Source organism: Gobio gobio, assembly GCF_949357685.1.
Source record: "Gobio gobio genome assembly, chromosome: 21".
NCBI classification, from domain to species: Eukaryota; Metazoa; Chordata; class Actinopteri; order Cypriniformes; family Gobionidae; genus Gobio; species Gobio gobio.
In genome coordinates, this window is record NC_137117.1 from 14,589,933 (window position 1) to 14,602,394 (window position 12,462).

Genomic DNA, 12,462 nt, shown 5'->3' on the forward strand with positions numbered 1-12,462 from the left:
TTGCCCAAACTTCAAAGACATATTTAAATGATTAAAGCTAGAGGCATATCTTAACTTTAATGTTACTTTAATCATGCAAACTACCTCTATACAGCATGTTATTATGCATATGTGTTTGGGACAGAGGGGAACCGGGTCGCATTAACAGGAGATATATGCAGCCCATAATAAATAAAAGCACGAGACGTACAGGGGTCGGAGAAGAACCCCGGAAAATGTGACCGTCTGTTGCAATACACGCGTGGCGCGTTCAGCTGCGCGAGAGAACACTGGCCGCAGGGTTGCCAGGTTTACACAACAAAACCCACCCATTCGTTACTCAAAACTAGCCCAAAACAAGCCCAATCGCGTTTCGGGGAGGTTCTCTGGTAAACATCGCGTTCGGGGGGTTAATACGTGTGTTTTTTTGCTTCAACCCGTGGACATGAGACACAGCCCGCGGCAACAGTGTAGAAGTAGCCCAATTCCGTGGGTAAAAAAGCGGACTTGGCAACACTGACTGGCAGTGTGAAAGCTCCCGCTCTCCACGCACACAGCTTCTGCTCTGCCACCGCGCGCAGTGATAAACCGGCGTTACAGAGCGAACAAAGCACAGTTTTATTCGGCTTCTGTTTAAAGTACTCCCACACTTTTGAATGTCGCGGTCTGGCTTTATATGATAAATGATCATTTTCACTATGCCCGGGAGCAGAAGCTGCCATTATTCTAGATCTTCTGTTCCATTCTAGAACGTAAATAATGTGCCGCTGACGCGTCGACGCATTTCACGCGTCGTTGCAGCCCTAGAACAGACTTTTAAAATTATTTTTAAATTCACACTCTCAGGTATAAGAAATATTTTGTGGAAGATATGCAGCAATCCATCTCAAAGACATATCTGATAGGTTGTTTAAAGAACTTTGTCTTTTAAATATCTAATGCTCTCAGCAGGGGTGTTCAGTCCTAGATATCTATCTAATCTGCAGAGTTTATGTTTGGAATTTCCAACTTCAGTGCAGTTGAATGCCATTTGAAGTTGTGTTTCCGACTTTGAAATTCATGCTGAAGTCTAGTGCTCTGATTTCACTGCAATGCCGGCCAACACAGCAAATTCACAATGTGTCAAAGTTCCTAGAACACATATAAAATAGGGCCTTGTAGGGCAGCGAAGCAAGTGCATTCTGGGAGTTGTTGTCTTTCATCCACATGAGACAAAAATACATTTTCTGTCTTTTCTCAGTCTAGAAGGCACCAAATTCAAAAATAATTTCACATTTCTACAACATAAATGACCCAGTTTAAATACAAAGCTTAATGCTAAAAAAACGGATAAAAAAACCTGTACGGCATATATTTGCTGTAAAACACGGTAGATGATCTCTGTTATGTGACGTGGATTCCATTGCTTTTGTCTATATGCTCGCTCAGTAATTGGGATTCTAGTGTTTTTTGTTTTGTTTTTAATTTTAGTTTTATTGTAGTTTTATTAATATATTGAATTAGCTTTTATTTTTGGGTTTCTTTTTAATTTTTGTTTCGTTATATCATTTTATTAGTTTTTTAAATATTTCATACATTTTTATATACTGCTATTTAGGTTTAATGTATTTTATTTCAGTTTTAGCTACAGTTAATAATTTTTTGTGTTTCAACTTATTTCAGTCTATTGCCAAGGCAACATTTCTAACTTATATTTTATTTCAGCTTTATTTCAATGTTTTTAAAGGGATAGTTCACCCAAAAACGAAGATTTGATGTTTTTCTGCTTACCCCCAGGGCATCCAAGATGTAGGTGTCTTTGTTTCTTCAGTAGAACACAAATGAAGATTTTTAACTCCAACCGTTGCCGTCTGTCAGTCGTATAATGCATGTGAATGGGGTCCAATTCTATTTGAGTAAAAAAAAACATGCACAACTTCAAATTAAACCCTGCGGCTCATGGCGACACATTGATGTCTTAAGACACGAAACGATCGGTTTCTGCGAGAAACCGAGCAGTATTTATTCTATTATTTCACCTCATATCAGACGAATGTCATCAGCTCTCCAGACCGCCATAACTTCCTGCGAATAAGGTCAAAATACCAGCGCGATCATAGAAATATATACGTAGATTACTCATTCGACCGATCCGCGCAGGCACTAACGAGGCATCTATGTACATATCTATGACCGCTCTGTATTTTATACATTCTCTGTGTTCAAAGGCAACACAGCAAGATCTATTAGCAAAAACGATATACTCAGTATGTATCAGTATGTGAGTTTTTCAAATGTTCAGACGGGTGTGTAGCACGGTTGAACTGTGTGAAGGTGACTTTTTTTATTTGCATCTAGCATATTCAAACTGACAGTGGAGAATGCGCTCGCAAATCCAAAAGCCTCCGTGCACTTTGACGGAAAACAAGACCCTTCACTTGACAGCTCATGTAGAAGAGATTATGACGGCCTGACATGTACGGGAACGCTGGGGGATTTGTGGTAGATTAATAAACCTTGGCCCACTGCTGGATGTGGCATGGAAAAGAGCTCAGGGACTAGGATGATGCAGGGATGCGTGATAGGATGTACGGCGTGGGCCGTGTAAAGGAACTCATTGAGGATTCAGTGTAAAAAAAAAGGTGCTTGGTTTGTCCAGATGGACTTGCAGTGAGGAAGCAATCACTGGCAGGGACTCGGAGATGAATTCATTTCCCAATAATTATATTTCAATCACTGCAGCTTGGGACGCCTTGCTTGGATGCTGAGTGCTTGCTGAATGAAGTCATATTAATTTGTATTTGAACTATGCAGGGAACGAAGTCTTTGAAACCGTGAAACCATGCCTGTCATTACTAGTGTTGTTTTATAGGGATAGTTCGCACTATGAAATGAAATTCCTGACATTATTTACTCACCCTCATGACTTTCTTTTTTAGAGCAGGAATGGAGGAATCATTTTCATTTAATTAAATTTACAAGGGAACTGGGGCTGTCAAGCTCCAAAAATGACATAAAAACACCATGAAAGGGCCATGAATACGGGTTTCACATCAACATGAGAGTGGGTAAAAGACGACAGATTTTTCCATTTTGGGTAAAATGTTTCTTTAAAATTATGTATTGAATATTTTTGTCATACTCTGGTGGCTTGGTCTTCCCTCATCACCAAGGCGACACGCTGATCATTGTTTTCGATTTGGACCGCATCCATTTACAAGCTCCACCAGTCCTCTCTCTCTCTCTTTCAAGGGCAGATATCCAAAGGCTTTCTGATTACAAAATCACTGATCATTTTGCCACCGCCCCGCATTTGATTCATTCTCAGCATAACATTACCCAGACCGGGCTTCCACTCCATAAACCCATCCAGTTAGTCTAGTCACGTCAAAAGTTCTACAATAAGCAACTTTCCTGTTCACTTCTCAACAAACACAAACAGTTTTCTGTGTGCCTGCATAAAATTATCAAATAAACACTGAATCCAAATGCACTGAGCATTGTTTAGCAAATTAATAATCACTGAGCAAAGTTCAGAAAGATTCTTGTTTTGAAACAAAACAACCGAGGGCCAGATTTACTAACAGCTTGCTCCAGCGCAAACTCTCTTTTGACATAAAAACAACTACTGTCAGGAATTTAAGAAAAATTAGGACAGGGTTATTTTTGTGGCTGACCATATTGCATATGCACTTGCAGGAGCTTCCCTTTCAGACTCAACATTTATGAGAGTATTTAAATGAATCATGCAAGGTGATTTAGTCAATTAACTGGTGTTTGCTCTATTATTTACCACCCAAAAAAAAGCATGTCTCAAGGCTTGTTCACACCGGGACGATTTTTGTGCGTGTTTATCGCCGACGTTTAATGCCTTGTGACTAAACAAAGGGCGCCAATGTGAGTGTGCACACCAATGCGCAAAACGGCAGACGTATAAGCATAATTTTTTTTTTAAACGCCTTGGGTTTGTTTTTTTGTTTTGACGCGCCGTGTTAAAAACTGTCCGACCAATGAGATCGGCGCATTTGTTCACGTGCCTGGAGCTGCTGAAGTTACAGTAAAACATGACTTGGTGGCGCTCAAGCACAAAACGGTCTTGCCGAACCCATTGATACGACGAAGAGGAAGTAAGTAGACGAGAAGAAGATGAGCTGCTAATGCCGCTTGTCAGTTAGCAAAAAGTGTGTGAATGGTTTTGGCAAGCATGTAAATACTGTCTTTCTTCTTCTTCTGTGTGACAAGCGAGTGTCAGAAGCGTAAAGTGGTACAGCACCACCTTGTGTACCATCTACTGAATTTGCACGTTCACGTGGCGCATCGCCAGTTAAAATTGCATGGGTGCACTCTGTAGGCAAGTTCAGTACAAGAGAGCTGATGTCCTGGAGAGTTTAGCTTCAACCCTACTAAGCCACCACAGTATAAAACACATGGCTCCCAGTATGCATTGCAGCATTGTCACCATTGTTGAGATTCATATGCTGATTCTTGATATCTGTGTGCGTCTAAACTCCCCCCCCCCCTAGAATGTATTTAAAAATCAAAATTCAGAATGTCTGATCTGTGGCAAGAAAGTATTGTTGGTGAATATTATTTATTGATATTTTTAGTCAGTGATGAGTTTAGTCAACCATTTTTCTTATGACAATTTTTGTTTATGATTTCTTTTGATTTGAACAGATTTTGTGTTTTGTACACTGTAACAAAAACCACAAACTCGCATAAAAAGCCAAACTGAGTCAAACTGCCCAACTAAAGAAAACACTCATCACCATAATTTATTTTCAATAAATCATCAACATCTAAACCTCTGTTAATTCTCAATAAGAGCTTCTATAAATGTCTTTCAGGGTTGGAGGCAAACTCTGCAGGACAGCGACTCACTAGGACCGAACTTGCCTGCCAATGGTTGAATTGTACCCTAAGGACCAATTGTGTACCTTTAAAGGTACAGTTATACGTTTTGTTTTTCAAGGAACAAAATTGTACCTCCACTGTACCGTTTTTTCTGAGAGATTCAAGATTCAAGAGTTTTATTTGTCACATACACAGTTATATACACAATATACAACTGGCAGTGAAATGTAAACAGGTCCGCTCCATGGACAGTGCAAATAACAGTTACAAGAAACACAAGGGGAAATTGAAATAGAAATAGAATAAAATTAGAATAAAAAGTATTAACATAAGTAGAATTATAAATAAATCAAGTAAAAGATAAAAATAGGAAATAAGATAAAAATAAAAAGATAAAAATAATATAAATATAAAATATAAAATAAGTGGATATGATAAGTGAGATAAACTGTAGACTTAAAAATAAGTGGTTAACATAATATATATATATATATATATATATATAAAGAAGTATAATGGATGTGTTAACAGGAGTATGATGTGCAAACAGGTTTATTACAGGTTGTTACGCAGTAACAATAGGAACGTAAAGTGCAGTGCAATGGCAGTATGTGGATGTTAATGTTAAAAAAACTGGATGTTTATGCGTGTGCGGGGTGAAGTGAAGTCACGTGACTGAGTTCAGGAGTCTGATGGCCTGGGGGAAGAAACTCCTCCTGAGTCTTTCAGTCTTTGCCATCAGGCTACGGAAGCGCTTACCAGATGGCAGCAGGGTGAAGTGAGAGTTTGCAGGGTGATTAATGTCTCTGATGATTTTAGTAGCTCTACCTCTGCAGCGTTTGGTGTAGATGTCCTGCAGAGACGGGAGAGCTGAGCCTGAGATGCGCTCGTGTGTGAAATCTAGACGCACCCTAGCGGCAGAAAATGTATTTTGCCGCAAGTGTAGTTTAGCAACTCTCGGTAGACCTGCGAGCTGGAAAAACCAAACTCTGGTCAGGCCAATCACAGCGTGTGTAGAGTCTGTGGGCGGGCTTAACATAATGACGGCACGTCACGGCAGAGTTGCGGAGGTTCTGTGTGCTACTCGTAAACAAAGAAGCTGACGAACAGCGGCCTTTCGAATCGGTTTTGGCCGCGACTCTGGAAGACGGAGTTAAGCTTTTCTTTGAGAAAAGAACAAAGAACGGCACTGAAGTCATTCTTAAGAAAGGAAGAGGTGTTCAAAGTTTTGCCGACCAGATACAGCGAAAGTCTATCAAGTAACGTTAGCTCGGCTTCACCTTCTTCTTTGCTCTGGTTGGTTGTGGCGCTCATGGCGCTATCCAATTGCGTGCAGAGGGAATTTGAAAGACAACCGTTTATCCCGCCCCTTGGATTGAGCCCTGCTAATGTGTTTCCAGACCCAACATCTTGATGTGGGTCTGGCTTGTCAGGCTAGGTGAACACAAAGACGTGCCGAAAAACGTCTCTCAAAATCACTTCTGAAGCCGTGATTACGAGCTCATTGCATTGACATGAGTGACTTCAAAGGGCCTCATGTGCACTTTTGAACTAGAAAACTGAAGGCAGCATTAAATCAGACGCTAATTTGCGCTGCTCATGGTAGATTGCGTTGGTCATGGAAATGATCCGTCTGCATCTGCTAATAAAACCAGATCAAAACCAAGATTGGATTTCCAAGATTCCTTTTTTTTCTTCTGAACAACCCATTTTCAAGATTTGATCCAATCCGATAGATAAAATCTGATCAGATTACTTTCTGAACAACTGGCCCCTGAAAAAAGTGTGCATCTGGATCAGGATGATCCAGTCCAATTTTGCCATGACAAAACCGGCACACACCTAAATAGCAAAACGTGGGATTTCCAAATCCAGATCACTCTGATCCAGATGAAACTTTTTGAACAACTGGCCCAAGGTTATTCCCACTCTAACCGCATTGGAAAATCCAGATGCCTAAGAATTATATTCTGACTAGGGCTGCACGATAAATTGCAATTAACATGACATCGCGCTTGTCGCAATTTGGCTTATCGCGATTATGAAATCGCAAAGGCTGCGATTATTTATTTCTGCGCAATTTGTCAGTGCAGGGTGGCTCATTCAGTAGTAAATGCTGCTTCATCTGAACGATCCATCACAGCGAGTATGAGAAGCATTTAGTCATGTTTAATCAATCAAAGCGTTTCAATATTCTGTTTATTCAGCTCACCGATAGTATGATGTTCATAGGGATTTCCTGGAATGACATGCGCTATTGTACTTCTGCAGCACATATTTGGAGTACCTTGCGCGAGAGCGCCCTCTGGCTTGCAGATTGAGCAGCATTTACTATTGATCACAGACTCACGTACAGATGATAACTACACAAATAACTGCAATTGCAGGTTTCAAACTGAGATAGCGACACAGAGGCAAAACTTTAAATAATCGCCACCTTTGCCAAATTTTATTATACTTTTATATCTTCATCGTTATCGCCTTTGGTGTATTATGCCTATTTTCATTTCTCCTGAGAATGTTGATAAGTTGACGTAGCTGAGAAGTCACTGAAGTCTACCTAAAGGGTAACTTCAGTGATTTAGGATTAGGCATTGTATCAGTAGAAACCCGGTAGTATATTCAAATTATGGTACTTTCCCCCCTCATATCCCCCTCAGACGAGAGAATTACGCATTTTATTTCTGGGAAAAATCCTCCGATGACGCAAATATCGTCATTTTGCGTCATCTGAGGATTTTTTGGCCAGAGGCTTAAAACTACAGCCACTAGATGGAGCTGTTCCGCATGTTTTCAACCCGCCCATAGGGGAGAGATCTCACGCACAGAATGTAAGACACAGACGGCCGCACGGACAATCATAACAGAGCGCGGTGCAGAGCAAAGTGAGTGTTTCAACTTTTCAATGAATTCCTGTGATAGTTTAGCTTCCATATGCGATGTGCCAGAAAATGTGCCAGACTGACGCTTAACGTTACCTCAGCTCAGCTCTTCGTGATGAATGAAATCTGACACTGCTGCATCTGTGACGTGACTTTCGTTTGGCTTTAGTGAAAAGACACATTCAGTTTTTAATTGTAGTGTTTATTCTCTAACTGAACAAAATGATTGTAATTCTATGAAGATCAAAACGACGGTGTACGGAGTAGCCTCGTTGGGCAGCGAAGCAAGTGCTTTCTGGGAGTTGTTGTCTTTCATCCACATGAGACAAAAATACATTTTCTGTCTTTTCTCAGTCTAGAAGGCACCAAATTCAAAAATAATGTCACATTTCTACTACATAAATGACCCAGTTTAAATACAAAGCTTAATGCTAAATCACTGAAGTAACCCTTTAATAATATTTATATATTATAATATTTATTGATATTTTGAATTGGCTTTTATTTTTATATTTTCAGTTTTTATCTAGTCTATGTAGCTTTATTTTTATGTCAGTTTTAGTTTTAGTAACATTAATACATTAAACATATTTTTTTTATTTCAATTAGTTGCCAAAGCAACGTTTCTAATTATTGCTAGGTCTTTCAGTTTTCATATAATATTTGTATTTTATTTCAGCCTTATATCAATTAATAAAAACGATTTTCAGTAGTTTAATAGTTTTAATTCCGGTTGCTAGCCCCCCAGGGAAATATAACAGTCCCCATCGCCAAATCCCTAAGTTGTGTGTCCTGGGGCTAGGCTTGGTTACAGTTTTAGTTGACAATAACAACATTGCTATAAATGAGCAACCTATACCAGTAGAGGCTAACGGGCCGTTTTAACCAGCCAAACCTTCAAACCCCTTGTGCCCGACCCTCAGGTTTGCGTTCAGGGACGTTTTCCTCTCACCTGTGCTGATTCTATCCTCCTGTGGTGACTCATGTGCGCCTCCTGATGTTGCGGTCCAGCTTCTGTGAGAAGGGAAGCAAATGCATTTTGTGAACATCCCCAGCGTGTGATCAATCAAAGTTCCTCTGTGTATCAGTCATCCATTGCTATTAGAAATGAGCTAAACTGATTAGAGAGGAAGCACAGAGAACTTTTATCATCTGTCTCTCTCTCACTCCGTTCTCTCCCATCTGCAGCGCTCTGAGACAAAGCACTATTTGGTGCGAGGGATAAAACATTAATCTTCTTTTAGTAAGTGTGATAACTGCTTTATTCCCGTGAGCTGGCCAGCGGCTGTCTGGGCGACTGCTTCCTCCAAATATGTTTTCTGCTCACTTATGGTCCTATACTGTGGGGCACAATGGATTAGAAGTTTCATCTTCACGTCTTAGTGTATTACAGATGCTGAGTGTGTTTAGTTACTCGATAAAGCACATGCTTTCTTTACTCTAGTAGTCAGCAATGAGAGCAGTAAGAAATAGTCTTAAACCAAAGAAATTACCTTAAAGAAAACCTGAAAACTTAAATTCTGTCATCATTTATTCAGCCTCAGGTTATTTCAAACATATATAACTTTACCTCAGAAGATAATTTATTCAGCCCAAGGTAAAGCATTCTAGGGTTTTTTGTTTACATTATTTGTATTTACACTACGGGGCTGTTGAATGCTTGAATCTGATTGGCTGACGAACGTTCTAAGGTGTGCAATTATTTTCAGGGAACAAGTAGTTCCAGGCAGGTTTTGACCGCATTACAGTTGCATATCACTGCGCCAAATGATTTCAGTTAGCCTATTTCAAATGTCTTCATAGCCGACAACAGCAAAAAAACTAAAACCCACAACGACATTCACCAAGCAAATAAATATAGTAAACAACTGTAGCGACTATGAGTCAGATAAAATAATAACTCAACGGGGAACTGAATTAAAATGAAAGACTCGAATGACACTATGTATTATAAATAATTCAGAATTAATGTTTACACCTTAACTTATTCGTCCGCCGATATGTAAGGACAAAAAGGGGGCTCTGTTAAAGGGAAACATGTATATTTAGCTCAAATGAATGAATTTAATGAATTCATAGGGAATTTTGAGAGTCTATTTTACAGCCGAGCAAATGACTCTTCTAGCGTTCATTTGAACGGGCCGTAAATATCAACTCTGCAGCGGATATTAATATCCGAACAATAGTGAAACACTATTTAACAGCCAGGTAACTTAGATCGGCAGTTCAAGACATTAAATTGATAAGCACATAACACAAGAACAGTTATCTTTGAATACAAACGGAACTTTATTGATTAATCTAACACATCAAACTAATATCTAACATAAACACACACACTCGCACATTCACACGTTGCAGAAAGGAAGAAGGTGAGGAAAGAATAAGTTCTAAGAGAGAGAAATTATGAAATCCTAAGCAATCTATGCATTTATGAAACATGACCTGAAGAAACCATTGATCAGTAATTTAACCTCCTATCGTTTCTTAGGCAGGGTTATTACATTTGATCTAATGCACCAGTTCAGCTTGGAATCAAAAAGGCGTTACTTGCGTTTGGGTTTCGCGTGTCATCTTACAAAGGGGGATTCCCTTCTCCTGGCTGTACAGGGATTTTCCCGGATCTTTGATTCGCTGAAGGTCTGGTTGACGTCTGGGGAAGCCGAACACGTGGCGTGTTGGCGGCTGGATGAAAGTCTTGTGGGCGTTGTTTGAAGTTGGAGCGCGCTGTTAGAAACTCGTTGTTGAGAGACTTTTACGGCGAAACTTAACAGCACCCGAGACTTAACGGCAATAAAATAAACTTTAAGTAAAAGAAAGGAAAGTGAGAGAAAAGCAGATGGCCTGAATGAAATCGTTGTTAACCCATTTTCTCTGAAGTTGGTCTGTCACGATCGTCAGATCGTCTCCTGGGAGCTCCGTTCAGAACTCTCTCTGGTCATACTGCTAGGACTGAGCTCATCTCTGAACTGCGAACAGGCCGCGAACCAGCTCGAACCGAACTGGAACCGAACTTGAGCTGAACTCTGCACTGCTTCTGGTCTGAACTGTACAGAACTGTAGAGAACTGTAGACAGAACTGAACTTTTCGTTCGTGTTCTGAGACTAAACTCAAACATTTGCCCATCCCCTGGATGGGTTCTGGCCAATTAGGCTTCAGGGGTGACTGTGTCTCCACCCCTCCCACAAAATTGGGTTATCTATAGAATTTAGTTTCCTGCTCTTAAGCAGAGAGTAAATTTAGACCTAATTTCTTACTATAAGGACATGATAAATTCTATAAAGATTTCATTCAGCTCATCTGTTGGATTATACCCATACGAACACACCGGTATCAAACACAATGCTTTTTCATCCACTCATTCAATAGTTACATAATTGCATGAATTGTGAGTAATATACATGCCTAATAGTCTAACTAACGTGTATTAGTTGTAAACACACTAACAAGTTATGTCGAAGGCTATTTGAATGAAAGTCCAATAATCAGTTATTTGATGTACTCCATAAGCTAACAGTTTCTGAGAGCTTACTCTGAGTTTTAGCTGTGTCGTGGAGTTCATTTACCGGTCATTGCAAAGACAGAGGTCTGGTTGTTTCTTTGTCTTGTGACAACCACGAGCCCTTTGTCCTCTTTTAACTGAGTTTGGTGGCGAGTCCATAGGAAGTCAGAACTAGTAGCTCTGGGCAGAATCAAGCCCCCATCTCCCTCGTGATGATGATGATTTCCTGGAGCTGAATTGTGCTTTGTTGAAAAGGATGTTAATTTGATCGAATCATTGGAAGATTAACTCATCTATATGTCTGCGTCCATAATTGCTACAAATAGGATAAAAAACGACAGATTATTTCCATGGTTTTCCCAAAAAATTAAGTTTAATTATGTACGAAACGCACATACTCTCTTTCTTTCGCTCTCTCTGCTCTCCCACACAAACACACACATAGGCCCTGTCCCAAATGGCACACTTCTATGAACTTTCGGTCTTGTGGACTTACAATGGCTGCCGCGTGCGCATTTCCGTTAAGTCCACGAGACCGTAGGGTGTCCCATTCATCATTTTAGGTTTCAGAAGGCTGCTCGAGAGCGCCCCCCTTTGCGGCGGTTATGCGCCCTCGATGCGCACTTCAGCTGAGCCCGCAAGTTTGCAAGCTACACAGAGGACTTTACCCGGCAGTTAAAGCGGCATTACGTCACGAAAGTACGGACTCAGAGGAAGACCGTGAGGGTTTAGGGTGCCATTTGGGACAGGGCCAAACACTACGGACACACACTCGCACAGAAACGTTTGGAGCCCCTATAGGGACATGGTGGTAGAAAAAATTTAGGAAGGGAGGAAAAATATTTGTCAAATCTTTTGTGCTCTCTCGCAAAACTTTTGCGTTCCCCCAAGAAACTTTGCGTTCCCTCACAAAGATATTTACAGATAGTTAAAGTGAGACACCTACAATAAAAGTGAATGGGACCAATCCATAATTGTTAAAATACTGTGTTAAGCAAATCCAAGTTTGACAACGTTACGTCATCTACAATAAAACCCTAAATTGACTGTAAAAATAATTATTTAAACAGCTTTACCGCTCAAATAATCTAAAATTCTGTTAATGGAAGTTTTAACAGAATGTATGAGCTTTATAAAATGGTAAGCTTCACGTTTCTGCTTTTAACTCCTCCAGTTGGTTCCATTCACTTCCATTGTTAAAGTCGTTGAGACAAAGATTTTTTGTGGTAATCAAAAAGATGCCGTCGACTGAACTTGTTCACTTG

General features: G+C 40.1%; 1 long non-coding RNA gene across 2 annotated transcripts in view; it reads right to left on the reverse strand.

Moving 5' to 3' along the window:
• The window catches only part of LOC307117522, a 128,239-nt gene that overhangs the window by 20,162 nt on the left and 95,615 nt on the right, over window positions 1-12,462 (reverse strand). For both annotated transcript variants that reach the window (XR_013815445.1, XR_013815446.1), the window contains exons 3-4: window positions 8,647-8,708; window positions 1,750-1,866 (exon numbers count right to left, since the gene is read on the reverse strand). This is a non-coding gene — a long non-coding RNA (uncharacterized lncRNA). The remainder of the gene's footprint in view (window positions 1-1,749; window positions 1,867-8,646; window positions 8,709-12,462) is intronic.